General features: G+C 40.2%; 1 protein-coding gene and 1 long non-coding RNA gene across 2 annotated transcripts in view; one reads left to right on the top strand and one right to left on the bottom strand.

Annotated features, from left to right (window-relative positions):
- Positions 1 to 9,048, bottom strand: part of celf4 (CUGBP, Elav-like family member 4) — a 557,316-nt gene extending 548,268 nt beyond the window's left edge. The window contains exon 1 of the mRNA XM_069924113.1: positions 8,952 to 9,048. The gene's annotated coding sequence lies outside the window, so the exon portion shown is untranslated. The remainder of the gene's footprint in view (positions 1 to 8,951) is intronic.
- On the top strand, positions 4,097 to 20,826 carry LOC138757193 (uncharacterized). Its single transcript, XR_011353419.1, has 3 exons — positions 4,097 to 4,214; positions 16,873 to 16,961; positions 20,744 to 20,826. It is a non-coding gene; the product is annotated as an uncharacterized lncRNA (long non-coding RNA).
- Positions 20,827 to 22,220: the final 1,394 nt, after the last annotated feature.

Below are 22,220 nucleotides of genomic sequence, written 5' to 3'. Positions count from 1 at the left end.
AACATACACACTCTGTACCCTCAAAACTTCACCTTTAAAATGCCACACTTGCTCCTGCACTTTTTCCATCACCACAATTCAATGCCCCATACAGTCCTTCCAAGTGAAAGAACACTACAGATGTGAATCTTCAGGGGTTATATACTGCATCTGGTTCTCCCGTTGTGGCCTCCACTAACATTGTAAAGACTGGGAGAATGTTTCATTGAACATCTTCGCTCTGTCCACTGCAATGGTGGGGTCTTTCCAGTGGTCAACCATTTAATTCTGTATTCCATTCAGAAACCAACATGTCTGTCCATGGCCAAAGCGAGGCTTCCAGCACATTGGAAGATCAACATCTAATATTCTGTCTGGACACTTTCCAACCATTGGTTTCTCTTGTTTTTGTTAGGTTCCTTCCCATTCTTTTCTCTCTCTTCCTTACCTATTTGTCTCCTTTCCTCCAGTTTCCCACCCCTTTTCTCTTCATTCAGAGAGCTACCCCTTCCCCATCACTTCTCAGCTTTTTTCTCTCCTGTCCTCCCATCCATATCAACATATGACCTCTTGCCCACTGATCTGTGCTCCTCCCCTTCTCTTCTTCTCAAATACTTTGTAATTTATCTCTTCTAAATCCCAAGGACAATATCCCAATGCATATTGTTGCACTGCAGTTAGTAATTCTCTACAAAACCACCACCACAACATCATTGGGTCAATATCCCAACAGTCAGATTCAGCCAAAGTCAAACAAACACATTCCAAAATGTTTGAAGTAATTGTTAATGTTTATGGCATCAGTGAAAATTGCTGTTACAGGGACATTAGGGTTTCTAAGCACTGGAAGATTTCTGGGTCTGGGAGCCTATTCCTCATGTCAGTGCTGCATCAATCAGCTCTGGAGAAGTTGTCATGACAATTTTTCTCTGTGGTTACTGACATTCTAGTTTAGAATAAAGCCCTCCTCTTATAGATGAATCTGAGTCAATGGTGTCAGGCACAGGGGAAACTGCTGCATGGTAGAGACTGGAAGGACAGTATTTGTGAAGGTTCAAGATGATTCAGCATCTCTACCAGTCAAGGATTTTCATCATTCAGTGGTTTTCTGAAATCTGGTGAAGACTCTGTAGAACTCAGGAGAGGATATCTGGAAATCAGGAGTGAGGTTCTGGCACTTAAAAGAGCAGCTTTTGAGTTCAGACGTTGGGTCCATGCAGTCAGAGTAGATGTGCTGGAATTGGGAGGAGTTTTCTGGAATCAGACATGCTCCTGCAATTGGATTGGAGTGTCTGAAATATGTGTGGGAACATGAGGAGATACTTTACTCAATATCAACCCCTTCGCTTTCCTGTCCGCAATGGTTTGAGCCAATGTCATATCGTGTGAGTAACCCAAGTGACTATCACAGGCACATATTTCAAAATAACTTACATATGCTAAATCCTTTTATCAAAAGAGTTATAGCAGTTTGGGGAGGTGGAAACTAGTGATGGTCAGTGAAGGTAGTTACTTCAGTACATGAACAATAAAAAAATGATAAAGTATTACAAAGAAAGTCATATTATTTCATGTATAACCTGGAGTTCATTAAACAATTAGTCCTTCTCTCGTGATGACATGATAACATTTTATTCATTAATGGTGTTGCCTCATGCCATAAACAATCCATTGAGCTCATTTCCATTATCTTTCAACTTATTGAACTCAATACTCATGCAACATACAAATACCAACTAGCCTTGTGGTGTTCCTTATTCTGATAGCAGGTTCTGGCACTCAAAAGAGTAGCTTTTGGATTCAGAAGTTGGAAATGATGATCCTTTATGGATTGTCATTCAGGTTTGATTCAATTAAATGTCATATTAATAATACTGTTCTGATATATGTCACTTAATGTTCTCCAAAATTAGTACACAACTTCACAGGGACAAAGTGCTGAATAAATAACCATTTCTGCCAGGATATATCTTCAGTACATCAAAGTACAACTCAAATGTGAACACTGTTAATTATGATTTGCGTTTAAAATGTACAGTCCTCCATGACTTCTGGATTAATTGAAAGTCTTTATCTTCACTAAAACTTTAAAGAAATCTTCCCAAGTTCACTTAGACAGGCCACATATCTTTTTTTTTACACTTCAAACTAGCTGAAGGAGATGTCTACAATTTTATCTATCATACTAATCCAAAAAAAGTCTGAAAAGAAGGGCAAAAAAGCACTTTTGTTTTAATTTCTCACTCATATCGCTTAACACTTTTGTAATGCATGTCGAAAGAACCAAATACTTGTTGATCCAAACCAAGACTTTTATTAACTAAAAGACTGGAGCATATCACAAGTAAGTTGACCAGCCCAGAATGACCTGGTCTGGCTAGGAGCAATCCTTTAAGACCTGCCAGTAGGTGTGGCTATACTCTCAGCCAATCACAGTTATCCTACACTACCATCTGTACATATGTACATATACACATTGGTGATAGAATCTGTACTATCACAACTTTGAAAGCTGCTTTGCTATTATTTACCTTCAGAGAAGAATAGCTCATTGGAGATATTTAAAGAGGAGGTAGATTAATTGTTGAAAGATTAAGTAATTTTAGATGATCGATAGCTACGTGGAATTAGCACAGAAGAGGAAACAAGGACTGAGCAGATCTACTGATCACATTGAATGATGCTTTTGGCTTGAATGGCCAGGTAGCATTCTTCTATTCTGACAGTGTTCTTCTGAGGCAAAACATTAGAGGTGGACAAGGGAGTTACGGAGGGTCCCTACAGAAGGTGGCGAGGGGAGGAGATGTGTGTTCGATGTGGTAAGTGAGGATAAGAGGGATCCTGTCCTTGTTGTGCATGGGGGCAGAGAGGGCCAGGGCAGATGTGCAGGTAATGGAGGATATGTGGGTGAGTGCCAAGTTGATGGCGGTAGAGGGAAAGCCATATTGTTTGAAGGACATCTCTGACCATCTGGCATTGAAGTACTCATCCTGGGTGCAGATGCGATGGAGGCTGAGAAATTGAGAGAATGGAATGGAATCATTATGCAGACCTGGTGGGAAGGCATGTAGTTGAGGTAGCTGTGGGAGTAGATGTTTTTACTATAATCACAGTGTCTGCAGATGATCGTGTTTCACTATTGCCAAGTTACCTTGCTAGCTGAAAGAATATTCCTTAATTGAGAATTTACCATATGCACAACAATTGATTGGATTTACATAATATCCCTTACTATAGTAAATGGCCCATAGGTAATCTACAGACATACTGGCAAATAAAATTCAGCAATGACCCACAGATGAAAATTTGCCAGAACATTTGGGGCTGGACAGAGCAAAATGAAAAGGGAGAAATGAAGGAAAAGATAAATTTAGGTGAGGAGTTGAAGAGGCTAGGGCTGAGGCCTGTAATAGTATGGAAGCTTCATAGCGAACCAAAAACAAAATCTGAGTAGTGTAGAGATCTCTGGGTTGTCAGGCTGGAGGAGAGGACAGAAAAGATACATCAGAATGGAATACCTCAGTGGAAAATGGAACATCCTCGTGTATGAGGGTCAATTGGAAAGTATTACATGCAGTACATCCAAAAAATGACGAGAATTATCTTTCATTAATTTTACCAGAAAGTTTCTACAACTTTCTTTTAATGAAGACACAATTTCTTTATTAGTTTTTTTTTCCTTGGAACAACTGAGCCAACCGCTTCACCTTCCCTCTAATCTGCAGCCCAGGGTAGTGTTTGGTTATAATGAGCTCTCATTTCTGATGTCACGTTTAATCTCATTCACTGTCAGATAGGCTTGACATTTGCAGAACAGGGGTTGGGGATGAAGAATTGAAATTTCAGTGAGTTATCACTATATCTATCCACACACACACACACACACACACACACACACACACACACACACACACACACACACACACACACACACACACACACGCATTTATATATATATATATATACACACACACACATATTTATATTATAATTCTGTGCTATATATATATATATATAGAAAGAAGGCCTGCAACACATAAACATTCATAAACACTGCAACTATCTCCATGACAATTGATGACATAATCAACTGTCACCTCTGCTTGTGTGAGACAATGATGCAATTTATTAGGCAAAATTCACTTAGATACAACTTTCTATTTTGCATAAAGCTGAAACATCAGTCTCCAACTTGCCCCAATGGAGAAAAGACAACTTTATAAATATTATGACAGGTATATATCATGTTTAGAGATGTGGGTAAATATCCCTTCCCTTTTGAAAGTGAATGACACAAAAAAAAAAATCGGGTCATAAATCAACAGTAAATGTGTTTTTTTTCCCCAAATATAAACAATCCCTTGTTAAGAGACCCTTTGGCATGATTTTTTTCTTCTTCTTCTTCTTCAAGTTGTATAAGGTATTTTAGTTTTATTTGACATTTTCCACTAATTAGTATGCCATGAACACTCCAGTCCCTAGACAACTCTGAAACCAGCTGTGCACCAGACTAGGTTACTCTAGTCAGTGTGATTATCTGCTGCTAAATTTATTAGCCTTATCAAAGAAAGTGAAAAATCCCCTAAAGTCACTTCAAGTGCAAGATAAGTGTTTTTCAAAGGCAAACAAATTTCTCTCCATAAATAGGCTTTATGTGTAACCAAGGCATTTAATTGGAGTCAGTACTTTTTCTTGCTATGTTTCTCCCTCCTGTCTAAACAGCCCTATGATCTGGCTTGCTGTGATGCGGTGATGTGCTTGCTCTCCCTCCAGATACGTTTTGCTCATTCGTGTCTTTCTGCTCCTTCATCAATTGCTTCAAACTGACAGTTCGCCTGTGCTTAAGCACTGGGAGCAGGAAGGGTGTGAAGAGCTATGCACCAGGCTGCCCCACACTGTGTGTAAAACGGATCTGTTACACATCTGGCAGCTGGGGGAACATTATGACAAGCATTCAAATAAATCTGCCTCGTTTCCTGTCAATATCTCAATTTACTCTTCAATTAGCTCAGCAATGTTCATTTGAAGGTATCTGTTAGTCTGTTTTAAAGCCCTGTTCTATTTCTGTCTTGCCATGAAATCTGAAGTTATTTGCATTAATCTCAGATCCAGATGTTTTCATTCTAAACAGATTTGTTTAAATCAGCAGTGCATAGCAGGAAATTGAGAGTTTGAGTGGACAAGTTAAGACACAGAACAGTGATAGGAATGGCAATTATACATTTCAAAACTGTCTGGACAAGTACATGGGAAGCAAAGGATAGACAACTAGATGACAGGCTTAAGATAATGGGTAAGAATTTGGAGGGAATGTGACGAGATCTTTTTCACCTAAAGCATTCGTTTGAAAAAGTTTGAAAACCACTGTTTTAATCGTATCTAATTAATTCATTATGTGCACGGTTTCATAACTCCAAAGGAAATGGGCCAATGACAATTTTTCTAAGGCAAAGTAGTTCAGTAACAATTGGGTCTAGAGCAGTAGTTCTCAACCTTCCCTTCCCACTCACATACCACCTTAAGCAATCCCTTACTAATCTCAGAGCTCCAATGGCATAGGGATTACTTAAAGTGGTATATGAGTGGAAAGAAAAAGGTTGAGAACCACTGACCTGAGAATAATAGAGACATTAATGGCACTGTTCTCGATCCCACCATCAAGTAAGTGGTATAGGATAATACCAGGTTCAGGAACAACTGGTGCCTCTCCACCATCAGACTCTGCAACAACAAACTCAATCAGAGACTTATTTAAGGACTCTTTTGCAATTTATAGATTTTTTTCTCTCTCTGTATTGCACAGTCAGTTTATTTACATTTCTTTATTTGTTTACACATAAACGTATCTCCAGTAGTTTTTTGCACTACTAATAAGTGGTATTTTTGCCTGGCTGGTAAGAAAATAAATAATCTCAGGGCTGTGGAAACTGCCAAAATGTTTGGTCTGGATGTCAGCCTGAAGAAAACTCCCCACCATGACTACCAGCCCCCCCACATCTCCATCGGGCACACAAAACTCAAAACGGTCAACCAGTTTACCTATCTCGGCTGCACCATTTCATCGGATGCAAGGATTGACAACGAGATAGACAACAGACTCGCCAAGGCAAATAGCGCCTTTGGAAGACTACACAAAAGAGTCTGGAAAAACAACCAACTGAAAAACCTCACAAAGATTAGCATATACAGAGCCGTTGTCATACCCACACTCCTGTTCGGCTCCAAATCGTGGGTCCTCTACCGGCATCACCTATGGCTCCTAGAACACTTCCACCAGTGTTGTCTCCGCTCCATCTTCAACATTCATTGGTGCGAATTCATCACCAACATCGAAGTACTCGAGATGGCAGAGGCCGACAGCATCGAATCCACACTGCTGAAGATCCAAGCAACTTCATCACCAACATCGAAGTACTCGAGATGGCAGAGGCCGACAGCATCAAATCCACGCTGCTGAAGATCCAACTGCGCTGGGTAGGTCACATCTCCAGAATGGAGGACCATCGCCTTCCCAAGATCGTGTTATATGGTGAACTCTCCACTGGCCACCGAGACAGAGGAGCACCAAAGAAGAGGTACAAGGACTGCCTAAAGAAGTCTCTTGGTGCCTGCCACATTGACCACCACCAGTGGGCTGATATCGCCTCAAACCGTGCTCTTGGCGCTTCTCAGTTCGGCGGGCAGCAACCTCCTTTGAAGAAGACCGCAGAGCCCACCTCACTGACAAAAGACAAAGGAGGAAAAACCCAACACCCAACCCCAACCCACCAATTTTCCCTTGCAACCGCTGCAACCGTGTCTGCCTGTCCCGCATCGGACTTGTCAGCCACAAACGAGCCTGCAGCTGACATGGACATTACCCCTCCATTAATCTTCGTCCGCGAAGCCAAGCCAAAGAAGAAAGAACTCTAACAATAAATCTGAACTTTGAACTTTAAGATTTGTCTAGATGAGCACGTGAATGAAGTGGCCATTGAGGACTATGAGACGAGTGCTGGAAAATGGAATTAACATGGATGGGTGCCCATTGATCAGTGTAGATGTGGTGGGTTGAATAACCTATTTCCATCTTGCATGATTCTATGACTCTGACAACAAAAGCAATAGAATGATAAGCTGTTAGCACATCAATGAATTACAATGGGAGGACGCATTTCCACTTCTGAAAAATAAATGCCATAGTTGACTAAATCAGATGAATGGGCTTGTTATACAAAATAAGAGTTTTTAATGATGGAACAGCAAGCTATTTGAGTCAACGAGACTAACAGGTTTGTGGATGAATGAGTTTATACAACTCAAAGGGCTAAGGGTTCACCTCCTGTACTGCGATGATTCCATACCGAGGAACTGAGCATTCTCAATTATGAAGGCTGAAATTTAATCTCTGATTTGATGCTCTCAGCTGGCTCCTACAAGTATAGTTGCACCAGTATCTTCAGGCCAGGGTGGAAAATATTCCCCTGAAGAGAAATAGTGAAGTCGTGGGGTTGACATTATGATATGAAGCGAGAGGCTAGAACAGATCATCTTCAGCTTTCTGCCAAATCCTGCAGACGTTAGCGACATTACTAAAATTTACAAGGCTCTTTTCCTTCTGAACAAGGCTTTTGAGAAACCAATAAGCAAAAAGAGGAGATGCCTATTCTGCTCAGAATTTGTCAAAGGTACATTTTTAAAATGTTATAAAAATGAGTGCCCCTCCCCACTTCTCATACTGAATCAGCAAAGCTCAAAGTGCTATTCTGGTTTCACAAGACTTGTAAACACTCTCCTGCTTCTCTGTTCCAGGCTACATCCCAATGCTGGACAGGCAAGTACCTGTTGTTCCATCTGTGGTAGGGTCATCTGCTTGAGGAGATAAAAGCCATTCCTGCAGGTCAACTGAGTTATTCAGCTCAGACGCATGAATAAATTTCTCATCATCATCAGGTCTTTTAATTTGTCCTCAGTGGTCTATCAGCACTCATCCTGAACAGCTAGTCTGATGCATGTACTATTGAAAGGATGGGGCATGTCATGAAGTCATGGAGTCATGGGAAAATACTGCAAAAAATAGTCCCACCAAGGCTACAGCAACCACCAAACACCTTTTGACACTAATTCTACATTAATCTTAGTTTTTATTCATCTCACATTCTCATCAGCTTCCCCAGATTCTATCATTTACATCCATACAAGAGGTAATCTACAATGGCCAATTAACCTGACAACCCACACGTCTTTAAGGAAAGTGGAGAACCTGGAGGAAATCCAAATGGTCACAGGAGAGAACATCCATAGAAGCAGCAACAGACAGTCAGAATTGAACTTTGGTTTTGCAAGACAGTGGCTGTATTAGTTGTACCACTGTGATGTCTCATTTCCTTGAAAGAAAGATTTCAGTGAAAGGGCCAGGAGTGATAGTTTTCAATGAAAATCTATTTGCAAATCCTCTTAATATTTCAGTCAATTCAACAAAATGTATTTTCAATGTTAAAATGCCATAGAACATCAGGATAGAAGCAGGCCCTTCTCCCATCTAGACTCTGCCGTTTCATCAACCTGTATTTGGAACATAGGCTTCCACACCCTCCCATCGATGTATCTACCCATTTTTTTCTTATAAGTTGAACTCAAACCCACATCCACCACAGCTCATTCCACACTTACACCAACCTCCAAGTGAAGAAATTCCCCCAAAATATTCACAATAAACATTTCATCTTTCACCCTCAACACATCCCCTTGTTCTTGTCTCACCCAACTTCAGTGGAAAAAGCATGTTTACATTTACACCATCTGTACCCCTCATAATTTTGTATACCTGTATCAGATTTGTTTAACATACAGTATAGCACATTCCAGCCCATGAGTCCATGCCCCCCAGTTCCAACAAATACCCTACAGCCCCTCCCATACATTTTTGAAGGGTGGGAGGAAACCGGAGCACCTGGAGGAAACCCATGGAGATACGTGAAGAATATACTTACTGACAGGGCCATGTTCGAGATCAGGTCACTGCAATAGCATTACACTAACCGTTATGCTCACCATGCTTCACTAAATCCCTTCTCATTCTCCGATGTTCCATGAAATACATCCTAACCCTATTCAGCCTACGCTATAACTTAGAACCCCAAATTCCAGCAACATTCTTGTAAATTTTCTCTGCATTCTTTCAATAGGTAGGTGATCAAACAGCACACAAAACTCCAAATTTGGCCTCAACAGTGTACAACTTCAACATAACATTCCAATTCCTGTACTCAATAATTTGGTTTATGTTACAAAAGCTCTGCTTATGACCCTATCTTGGTTGTAAACATCTTGGCCATGGTTTCAGAGAAAGTCCCACTGCAATTGTCAGTGATGTCATACATGAACGTTTGTATTTATATTGTTCAGTGAAGTTCTTTGTGCTTTAGTAAAAGCAACTAGTCTTCCTTTGTCTAATGTAATTACTTTATTTTACTTCAAATAAAAGTCAACATCTTTTTTGTAACAAAACTCAATTATGCTGGTCATTTAAAAGGTATTCATACAGCTATTGACACATAATAACTATTTCTTATAAGCATTTTTTATCTTAAGGCCATTTCATATCAGGTCTCTATCTTGGGGCCGGCTACGGAGTAGATAGAAAAGTGGGAACTTACCTTTCAGGCAGCAGCCCTAAAAGGCTGCTCCAGCGTTCCATTCATATCCAGAGGTGTCTCGTACCGCCCTCAAGATCTGACAGAGGTGGGGCGACTGGTTCCATAGCGCCACCCGTCATCAATACGCAGCAGAGCAATGTCCGTCTTCCCTACCCATAATCCCCCACGCAGCTGGAACCGCTGTGTGGTTCCCAGAACAGTTCCAGCTGCGTGGGAGTTTACAATTAGGGAAGAAGGGCATTACTCTGTCGCGTTTTAACCCGCAGAGAGCAGCTCTGAAGGCCGAAGTGACCTGGTGTGGCTGTCCCAACCCACACCGGCCACCCCCTGACAGCCCCCACTGCCCCGCCGGTCCCCGCTGACAGCTCATGCTGCTCCGAGGGCTCCCTGCCGTCCCTGACTTGGAGAGAGGGGGTGTGTGGGGAGATGGATTTAAGGCTGACTGCATCATCAGCCTGCCCCTAAACAGCCGCTTAGCGCGGCTGTACATTCAGATCGATCGCCGGAGGGCTGCGCTGCGGAGATTATCCCTCTGGGAGAGGGGTTGGAATATGCGGCTCGGAGACTGACTCTGGGCATTCAGAAAGGTAGGTGATTATGCATTTTAGCGGAGTTTCTCTGCCTTTACATATCAACTTTTGGGCTATCTGAAATGGCCTATATGAAATGGCCTTTAGATTTAAGCTAGATATCCCCAAAAATATTTTTTGATTTTATTTCCACTATTGTTTTCCAGCAGGAACTGAAATTTCATGCACAGTTCACAAGGGGTGGTTAGTGTAGTGGTGAGCTCAAAGCCATAACAGCCCCAGCAACTTGGGTTTGATTTCGGTGCTGTCTGTACAGAGTTTGTGTGGGTTTCCTCCAGGTGCTCCAGTTTCCACCCACTCTTCAAAAAAATGTACGGGGTTGTTGTAAGTGAATTGCATGTAATTGGGCAGTATGGGCTCATGTGCCAAAAGGGCCTTTTACCATGCTGTATGTCTATTTTTTTTTTAATTAAAATAATCAGAATACTTTGTTATGGATTCACTGAATAAAAATTGCACATTCCTTAAAATTGAGGCCATCGTGTGTTAATAATTTCATAGCACAGCATCAGTCTTTCTAAGTGCTTGGGCTTAAATTAATTTATGACTAACTCAAATTTGTGCAATATCAGTTGGTGTCGTGTGACTCATTGTCCAACATGCATCAGTACTGTTTAGTCAATTGTACTGAGATGTATTTGTTGCAGATTTCATTCTTCATTTTTTTTTATTAATTGTATTTGCCCTGAGTGAAGAAAGGAAATCTATAGCCAGGGAAAAGATGCATAGTTCATTTATATTAATTCAACTCAAAAATGAACCCACCATTAACAAATTTAAGTTTATCTATCACTCCCATTAAAACCATGGCTAAACTCGACAGATTCTGGATAAAATCTGTATCCATGGCGTATGAAATAGAGCTAACTTCTTAGGCTAATAACCCAAGTTTTGATGAACCACTATTTTGTCTCTTTCAATGCAGTTTTTAAACATTTCTTTTATTGATAAAGTCTTCTTCTTTCTTTGGCTTGGCTTCGCGGACGAAGATTTATGGAGGGGGTAAAAAAGTCCACGTCAGCTGCAGGCTCGTTTGTGGCTGACCAGTCCGATGCGGGACAGGCAGACACGATTGCAGCGGTTGCAAGGGAAAATTGGTTGGTTGGGGTTGGGTGTTGGGTTTTTCCTCCTTTGCCTTTTGTCAGTGAGGTGGGCTCTGCGGTCTTCTTCAAAGGAGGCTGCTGCCCGCCAAACTGTGAGGCGCCAAGATGCACGGTTTGAGGCGTTATCAGCCCACTGGCGGTGGTCAATGTGGCAGGCACCAAGAGATTTCTTTAGGCAGTCCTTGTACCTTTTCTTTGGTGCACCTCTGTCACGGTGGCCAGTGGAGAGCTCGCCATATAATACGATCTTGGGAAGGCGATGGTCCTCCATTCTGGAGACGTGACCCATCCAGCGCAGCTGGATCTTCAGCAGCGTGGACTCGATGCTGTCGATCTCTGCCATCTCGAGTACCTCGACGTTAGGGGTGTGAGCGCTCCAATGGATGTTGAGGATGGAGCGGAGACAACGCTGGTGGAAGCGTTCTAGGGGCCGTAGGTGGTGCCGGTAGAGGACCCATGATTCGGAGCCGAACAGGAGTGTGGGTATGACAACGGCTCTGTATACGCTTATCTTTGTGAGGTTTTTCAGTTGGTTGTTTTTCCAGACTCTTTTGTGTAGTCTTCCAAAGGCGCTATTTGCCTTGGCGAGTCTGTTGTCTATCTCATTGTCGATCCTTGCATCTGATGAAATGGTGCAGCCGAGATAGGTAAACTGGTTGACCGTTTTGAGTTTTGTGTGCCCGATGGAGATGTGGGGGGGCTGGTAGTCATGGTGGGGAGCTGGCTGATGGAGGACCTAGTGTCCTACAATATACTAACCATATAACCACTTACAGCACAGAACAGGCCAGTTCGGCCCTACTAGTCCATGCCGTAACAAATCCCCACCCTCCTAGTCCCACTGACCAGCACCTGGTCCATACTCCTCCAGTCCTCTCCTCTCCATGTAACTATCCAGTCTTTCCTTAAATGTAACCAACAATCCCGCCTCAACCACGTCTGCTGGAAGCTCATTCCACATCCCTACCACCCTTTGAGTAAAGAAATTTCCCCTCATGTTCCCCTTATAATTTTCCCCCTTCAATCTTAAACCATGCCCTCTAGTTTGAGTCTCCTCTACTATTAATTGAAAAAGCCTATCCACATTTACTTTGTCTGGCCCTTTTAAAATCTTAAACACCTCTATCAAGTCCCCCCTCAATCTTCTACGCTCCAGAGAACAAAGCCCTAGTCTGCACAACCTTTCCCTGTAACTCAATCCTTGAAATCCTGTCAACATTCTCGTGAACCTTCTCTGCATCCTCTCTATTTTGTTTATATCTTTCCTATAATTTGGTCACCAAAACTGTACACAGTACTCCAAATTTGGCCTCACCAATGCCTGGTTTAGTTTCATCATAACCTACTCTTGAATTCAATTCTCCGATTTATGAAGGCCAACAATTCAAATGCCTTCTTCACCACACCATCTACCTGAGTATCAGCCTTGAGGGTACTATTTACCATAACTCCTAAATCCCTTTGTTGCTCTGCACATCTCAATAGCCTACCATTTAATGCATATGACCTATTTAGATTTGCCTTTCCAAAATGTAACACCTCACACTTACCTGTATTAAATTCCATCAGCCATTTCTCAGCCCACATCTCCAGCCTTCCTAAATCACCTTTTAATCTACGGTAATCTTCCTCACTGTCCACAACACCAACAATCTTTGTATCATCCGCAAACTTACTTATCCAATTCTCTACCCCTACTTCCAGATCGTTAATATATATAACAAACAATAGTGGACCCAAGACCGATCCCTGAGGAACTCCACTAGTCACCGGCCTCCATTTGGACAAACAATTTTCTACCACTACTCTCTGACACCTCCCATCCAACCATTGCTGAATCCATTTCACTACCTCCTTATTTATACCTAATGCCTCCACCTTTTTTCCTAACCTCCTGTGGGGAACTTTGTCAAAAGCTTTACTAAAGTCTAAATAGACAACATCCACAGCTTTCCCTTCATCAACCTTTTTTGTAACACCCTCGAAAAACTCAATCAGGTTTGTCAAGCATGATCTACCCCTGACAAGACCATGCTGATTACTCCCTACTGTTGGAATCTAGGGGTTAAAACAGTATGAAATAAATGATTAATTAATAAGTGTATATTTACTGCATGGTTCAGGGAAAAAGGAATGTGATTAAGTGGCAATCACAGCAGGGAGCAAAGTTGGCTGAGCAAAATTGTCTCTCCAAAATACAGGGAGAGGAAATGCATAAAACGATTTAGGAGGAATGCTCAAACTAAAGGAGGTGGTGAGTAGCACAGGAGACACAGGCCAGACCAGAACAAAGAATGGCCTGCAAGAAACAAAGGGAATGGAAAACCAGTCTAGGAGGAAGATTAAGGCAGGAGGAGGTGTTAAAGAGAACAGCAGAAATTGGCCAGACAAGAACAGAATGATGATTAGAAATATCTGGGGATGAATTAATTTCTGATCCAATCAACAGGATAGTCTGGCTTGGAGGATTAAGATGGGAGTGCTACACCCCAGATATCTGCAAAACAGGAGATGACTTGTGATAACACTTATGCAAAAAGATCTAGCAAAGGAAGACAACTTTTGTTCTGTATGATAATGAAATCTAGCAAAGGAAGCCAACTTTTGTTCTGTATAAGGTTGATCTATATAAACTGAGCCAACTGGACAATAGGGGTCAGTCTTGGGGAGTAGCTCACTGTGCAGGTGACCTATGAACTAATGAGTGACCCAGAGCTCTGTTAAGTTTTATTCTTGTGCTGTGTAATAAATTGACTGTTGAACCGAATACCTTCTCCTATCACTTCATTCAAAGAACACGCTGGACTCAGACTACACATAGACTAAATTAAGAGTAAGGTAAAGCCAGAGTCCGACACTACCAATCCCTGTACCTCCAAATATTTGTAAATACCTTCCCTCAGAACACTTTCCATCAACTTGCCCACCACAGACGTCAGACTCACAGGCCTATAATTCCCAGGTTTACATTTGGACCCCTTCTTAAACACCCTCCAATCCTTTGGCACTACCCCCGTGGCCAGTGACATCCTAAATATCTCTGTTAATGGCCCCACTATCTGTCCACAAACCTCCCTGAGTGTCCTTGGGAATATTTTGTCCAGTCCCAGAGATTTATCCACCTTTATCTTTTTCAACACAGCCATCACTACCTCCTCAGTTATCCTTATATGCTTCATGACCTCCCCACTATTTTTCTTTACATCAACTGGTTCAATATTTTTTTCCCTAGTGAATTCCGAGGCAAAGAAATCATTCAAAATTTCCCCCATTTCCTCTGACTTCTCACTCAGCCTACCCTCGCTATCTACAAGGGGTCCAATTTTATCCTTCACTAATCTTTAACTTTTAATGTACCTATAGAAACCCTTTGGATTTATTTTTACTCTGTCTGGCAAAGCCTCTTCGTGCCTTTTTTTGGCCTTTCTAATTTCTTTCTTAAGATTCCTTCTACACTCCTTGTAGTCCTCCTTCAAATTCAATACTTAGATTAAAACAAGAAAAAAAATTGAAGCAGGATAAATATTCACTTGGTTCATTACTCAAAAATATATTCTCAAATTTCTCTTGACCATTCGTACATCTTGCAATTTATTTTGACAATTTTCCCACCCCACTTATGGGCTTTATATTATATTCCATTTCCAGGATTCTAACAATGTTCATTTGATGTATCTATTTGGAAATGAAGGCAGAGGCTGACTTTTGCTGTATGCTTTCCCATAGTAGCCAAGACTAGGAATTTAATTGAGTATATTAATAGTTCATAATGTTCTATAAAGATAAATATGGGTTCATAGCAGGAGCCCCATCCACCAGCAGGATTGTGTGATGAAAAACAGGATATACAGGACACATATACATAGGACTATGTACATGTATCCTCTACCATCCCATCAATCCCACCTGTTATGGATTTTTGTTCAGAAATTTTCATTCTCCCTCCCTCCTCCCACAATTTCTCTTCCATTGCAAATAGAAAAGACTGGAGTTCATTTCAGAGTTTCTTGAATGCTTTTTAAGGAAGGTAATGTTCCCAGCTAACAGTGAAGTTTTGGATGATTGGACCTTCTCTGCTGAACAGGCAACAACATCCCATATATTTAGAAGAACACAAGTTATGTTGTCTGGGCTCTAGAAGATCAATAATAGTGAGTTTGGAGCTAAAAGGGTTAAGATATCATGACCTTGTGAAATTTAATACAATATGATTCTGTACCACAGACTCTCAGCTCCTGGTTCAATGACTTAAGGCCTCTTTTTAAAAATTTTAAAAAAATATTTCACACTATGAACCTTACTGACCAAAATACACACAAATATTTCCCTCTTGAATATACACAGTGTCATTTTCTCCCCTTTTCCCCCCTCCTTCACCCCCCCTCCCCACCCACTCAACGTTTAATATATATGATACATTAATCCTATTAAACAATGTCATCACACAATGAAAATAAACAAGAAAGAACTTGGACTCGATTTGGATGGAGTACAAAAAAGATTTATTATGATAGCCTTAGCTGTAGCAAAAAAATGTATTATGTCAATCTGGAAATTAGAAGATAGCCTGAGAATACAGTAATGGTACATAGAAATTAATAAACGTATTCCATCGGAAAAAATAACAATTTAAGAAATAGCATCACAGTATTCGAACAAATTTGGGAACCGTACAAGGAACACAACAGAGAAGTCCTACCGCGGACCTCCACCACCTAAAATGATAGAAGGAGAAGACAAAATGAACTGACCCAGTATGTAAAAGTAGAAGATACAAATTTCTTGACTTAAGGTCTCTTGAAGTGTAATTAGCTGAAAAATGCATGTCAATCATATAAGGGGGGTTGGGAATAGGAAAAGTGGAGCCTCAAGTATAAAACATGGTGATGCAGATTAGTTCCTTTGTTAGCAACATCCCTGTGGTTAATGAATATTAATAAACCTTTCAAAAAAGGAGAGAGACAGGAATTCTTTATGCTGACAGACAAGTTTGTTGTGCTGAAGGATGAGATCGAGAATGACTTCAAACCAATGTTACTAACTTTTTATCAAGGACTAAGTTTTCAAGCAGTATTTTGCTTGAGGGCCACTCATTGAGTGCTCCAATGTGCTAAACCATTGAGTGTTGGCACAGTAATGCACCCACATTTCTTTAGAGAATAAGCTCTTGATTTCAGTCGGATCACCATGGGCAGTTGCTGGGTGCTGCTGAGACATTTTCCCATGGGAACAACAGAAATAAAAACTCAGAATATGAAATTGTTTCCAAACGATGTACTTCAATGTAAAAGGAGCCTATCAAATGATTTATGGATTATGAAATAATTGCATCTGATAATAGTTTCTATTGGAGGTCTAACTCATAATGGGACAAATGGTCCAAAAATAGGGCAGTTTTATGATCCTTTGTGCACATAACCAGCTAATTCAAAGATTGCAAGAAAAAATTTCAAATCTTCCCAGGCCAAATTTTGGCAATATCCACTTCAAGAGCTTCTTTACAATTACAATAACTCAGGGACAGGATTGCAGGCTGTGATGCAATTTTGTTTTTTTTTGCAGATGAAGGAAAAGGGACGAGATTACACCTGTTTCCTGTTACAATTTATTTATATTCTTACATACTTCAGAGGAAGGGAGAAAGTAGAAAGGTATTATAAATGTTGACATTCTGAAATTGACAAGGCTAATTAAACAACACAATGAAGATGACCAGTTGTCTCAATCCCCATTTGGAAAATGCAGGGTCAGGCTGAATCTAATGATGCAAGGAGTACCGACCGATATAGACTGGAGATCCAGGGGCACATGTGCTAGTTCATTTATTAACAAAACTGGGTTTGCTCAATAGTGAAATACCGACAAACAGATTGCTCTAATGACCAACCAAAGAACATTTCGGAACCAACTGACAAGTTTGACCAGATTCCAATATCTGCAATCTCATGTGTCTCCTGACAGGCTAAATGAATTGTTTGTGTTTTTTTTTCAAATTTTAATTTAATTTAAATTTAGACATACAGCTCAGTTACAGGCCATTTCGGCCCACGAATCCATGCTGCCCAATTTACACCCAATGAACCTACACTCCCAGTATGTTTTGAACAATGGGAGGAAACCAGAGCCCCTGGAGAAAACCCGTGCAGACATGGGGAGAATGTACAAACTCCTTACAGTGTGGGATTTGAAACCTGATCCTGTAAAGGCATTGTGTTAACCACTATGCCAACCAAATCTGATCTTAGAATACAAATTTTTCCATGGCAGTAACACAAGTTTTTAATTTCAAAGTAATTAATGTGTACTTTACACTTCTAAAGTAGTCTCACAGATTTTAACAAATAGATGACACAATAATTGATTCAAGTTTCACCTGGCCAATGCAATATTAAACAAAGAATATGCAATGAGTTTTGTTCACATTTGCTCAACATGATCATTGATTTAAAACAGTGGCTTTCAAACTGTCCCCACCCCTAAAACTCACGTTCCACCTTAAACAATCCCTATGCCTTAGGTGCTCTGTGATTAGTGAGGGATTGCTTAAGGTGGTATGTGAGTGGAAAGAAAAAGGTTTGAAAACCACTGTTTTAATCGTACCTAATTGACTCGTTATGTGCTCTGTTTCATAACTCCTATGGAAGTGGGGCAATGACAATTTTTCTCAGGCAAAGTATTTCAGTAACAATTCGGTCGAGAGCAATGGTCCTCAACCTTCCCTTCCCACTCATATTCCACCGTAAGTAATCCCTTACTAATCACAGAACAATTATGGCATAGGGATTGCTTAAAGTGGAATGTGAGTTTAGGAGGGGGGGGGCAGTTGGAAAACCACTGATTTAAAACATCCTTTTAAATTATTGATGGCTTGTCTGAAAATAACCCTAGTATCTTTTTTTAAAATGTTAACATTTTTAACAAAACAGCAGGGTAGAATACCCATGAAACTCATGAAACCCAATTAACCTGCCAATCTTGTACATTTTGTAGAGTGGGAGGAAACCAGAGCACCTTCAGAAAATCCATGCCGAGCATGTATAAACTTCATGCAGACAATGCCGGATTCAAACCATTGTTGCTGGCACTGTAATAGGGTTGCACCAATCATTGTGCAGCCCATGTAACTGTGTCACTGAGAGAGCAACAACTATTTCAGACACAAAACAAAACCTGGATATTGTATTCAGCATTTACCTGAGGGGCATGAATGCAAAGAGAAATAATATGAAAACTTGAATTATATTAGGCACTTTGCCAAAATAGGGGACAAATGCAATGATCAGAAATAACAAATCTCTGTGGAATACTGTGGGATTCTGTGTTACTAGGGTGGTTATCTTGCAGGTGTGGGGTGGGTGGGGGGGGGGGGGGATGGGGATGGGGATGGGGAAAGGGGAAAGAGCAGGCTATGGTCAAATACCAGAGATGGGTAAACATCCTGTAGCTTATACATGATTAAATCTGGGGACCTGGACTTTTAAGCAGGAATCAGAAGATGAATAGGTTAAACGTGTTCAAGGAAGGAGTAGATGTGATGGCCTTTACATATTTTATCCTTTCTATGCAAACTCCTCAACCTGCCTCAAAACTTTCCATTCAATTTGGCACATTATTAATGAGGGGCTTAAGTGTCTGTGTTAAAAAATTCGGCCTTGCCATCTGAAAACTAGAAGCAAGATAATGATTAAAAACTTCATATTTTGTAGTGCATGGGTTAAACTTGTGTCCTATAAGTCTCAAAAAAGGCCCCAACCCAAAACGTTGACTGAAATAAAGCACAAATGTCTGCAGACATTGTGAATGAAGTAAGAAAACAATGTTGAAGAAACTGAGCTGATCAAACAGTGTACTTTATATAGCAAAGATAGATACTTTGATGAAGGGCTCAAGACTGAAATGTTGGTTATGCATCCTTATTTTTACTATATAAACTACACTGTTTGACCAGCAGAGTTTCTCCAGCATTTTTTTTACCAAAACCTTGACTGTTATTTCCTCTCTATAGAGACTGCCTAATTCACAGGGTTCCTCCAGCTCCATATTGCTCCCTCACAATCCCAGCATCAGCATTTATCATGTCTGCTTCTATGTTTTACGTTCTGTGAAACTATTAAAAGTGGCAGAGACACAAATGTGGAAAATCAGATGGTTTAATTTTCTCTTGTTGAAATAAAACATTGAATTTAAAAAAAATCTCTGGAAATGGCAAGAGACCAGATAAGTAAGGAATTAATGATTGATTAAGTGATTTGAAGTTTCAGACTTCATGGATTGTAGATGGAAGAGGAAAAAGACCTCTGAATTTAATGCAGAGTTTCACTGTTTTGGCATCCTTGGGATTTGTCGGTGATGATTCAAATAGACTCAATCAAACATGTGTCAAAGAGGAATATGATGTATAACATAGTATATTTGGAGCTAATCAGAGCCAAGAGAGGGAAGCCCAGAAACACATTAGTTATCATGAAATATCAAGAGAAATTGCATTGTAAGTGAGAATTTGGAGACCAGCAATGGGCCCTGTGGTAGGTTTATCTTACCTTGGATACTGTGTGCTCCATGTACACAGAAACTGCACATTATCTGCACATTAGTAATGTCAAATGCACCCAAGATGCTAGATTAATGAAACCCAGCTTTCCCAGACCAACGCAATTTGTCATATCGAAGAGATCCTATTCCATTCTTAAACTCAAGACAGATAATCCACCCAGTTTATATCATACATATGAACAGCAACACTGAGACAAATTTGAGCCATGCACAACCAGAAGGGAAACAAACAGCAATCTTTCACAAGGAGCAATTGTTTGTCTTCTGATTCACTTCAGTGAAATCAACTGGCTTAACTCTCATTCCGTGGAGATAAACATTTGCATTCTGGGAAACAATTCTTGTTTGCCTCTCTGCTCTGGGCTGAGGCTTGAAAAAAGTAATTGATTGTCTCTGTAATAAACAGATTCCTGGCCAAATGTGCATGCTATGCATATTTTCGATTAAACAATGTCAGTCCCCTTTGAATTGTCACTTACAAAGAATGTCATTCCCTTGACTTATCTTTCAGAATTATAGACTGCATTCTGCAGCAACAAAACTCCTGCTGGCTCACTTGCGTAGTTAGATTAATGGAGGATACTTGATGGGAAAGGGGTTAATGCACTTTTTATTACATGAGCAAGGCAGGCCTAATAACTCAATGAGCAACAAAATTGAGAGTAAGCTATGCAGAGCTGCCCCGTGAGTGGAATATGAAAAGCAGATTAAGCAATATTTTTATTGAATTTATGCAACAGAAATATTTCAATGTTTTTCACATTTTAAAGAAATCATAAAGAAGAATACATACACTTTATGATATTGGACATCTTTGTTTTCTGGTTTGCGAAAACATCAGTAGATTTTCTTTCACTTTATGTTGTTTTTTTTTCCTCAGATTATAGCAGAATGGAGTGTTTCATAAGTTACATCGCAGAACAGATTTACCTCTCATCATTCTTTTAATAAGAAACAGTTATTTGGAAAGAAAAATAAAATTGTTTTCCAAATGTACTCATGTATTTCTTTGGATGTGAAATCCCCACTTGGTATTAATTCTCAGGCCAATCAGTAATATCAGTTTTTAAGCAATCACATGTCTGAATTCTGGAGATCAATGGTTAGTGTGACTCACCCATTTCCAGCTCCAGGGAATCAGCTGACATAAAAGAACTTACTGACAGAAGATTGCAGACAAGGATATCAGACATATTTTGTGTAGGATACCAGGATGAGATGGCAAGGCCCTTAGTGTGAATGATTATAAGGGTCAGAAAGAGCAAGTGGCTGGATCTACAGAGGTGATGATAGTTTTGTGTTGAACCTGTATGCTGCAAGGGAAGGTGTCATTTAATGTCATAATAAATCAATGACTTGAAATGTTCTGCAATAGCAAACCATTTTATATCATGAAAATTATGAAAAAAGACATGTTATACCTTGTATTACCCAAACCAGCCACTTAAATCTGGTTTCCAATGCACTCTCAAGAATAATAAAGCTCAAGTCAATCTCATATTTTACCACATTAATACAAATTTAATATTTGTGCAAGAATAGGTTCCCTCAGATCAATTAATGCAATAAATATAATCGTTGGGGTTATATTGCCAGGACCTCTGTGGTGAAGTCTGCAAACTTGATTTGTGATTTGGACACAAATTGCTGCTACAATTGCATCTAGTTTAAGAAGGATTTTCCAACCAAGTTTCTGATATAATCAGTTTTATTTTGATAAATACAAGACTATCCAAATCAGAACTTAAAAAAATACCATGATATATTTCAGGGCATTAACATAATGCTGAAGTTCAGTTTGTCACGATAAAAAAGGATGGAAATTATAGTTGTTTCAACCAGTAACCATGAGAAAACTAACTTTTAAAACTACTTCAAAAAAATGATACATTTTCAGGTCACATTGAGGATGTGATTCAGTTTTTGCAATAATTTGGGAAACAACAGCTTTTAAAGGGTTTCATCCTTCCAAATATATTGTTGCAGCGAAGTATTCTATACTGCGCTACTATAAACGTCAGTGTGGTATCACTGTACATGTTGTCAAATTGACATGCACACTGTGGAGTCTAGTGCAAGACTGACACCGCCAGATTTGCATGCTAGGCTTATATACATAACTGCTTCTGTCACATGGACAGGAAATAACATCATCAGTGATGTCATCAGTCCAGTTTAAAAATCGGTGTTGGATGCGGGACAGTTTCCTGCATTTTCCACAGCATGTCTGTCATTTTTGGAGCTGGTTCACTTGCTGGTAAGTGTGTCACCCCCCAGAACCGGCAATCCCACTGCAGACCCTAAAGTTTGTATTTTTTTTTTGTTTGGGTGGCGTTCCTCTCCGTGAGAATCCAGAT

The sequence above is a fragment of the Narcine bancroftii genome, chromosome 3 (assembly GCF_036971445.1).
Source record: "Narcine bancroftii isolate sNarBan1 chromosome 3, sNarBan1.hap1, whole genome shotgun sequence".
Lineage (NCBI taxonomy): Eukaryota > Metazoa > Chordata > Chondrichthyes > Torpediniformes > Narcinidae > Narcine > Narcine bancroftii.
This window is presented reverse-complemented; position numbering and strand designations above follow the sequence as displayed.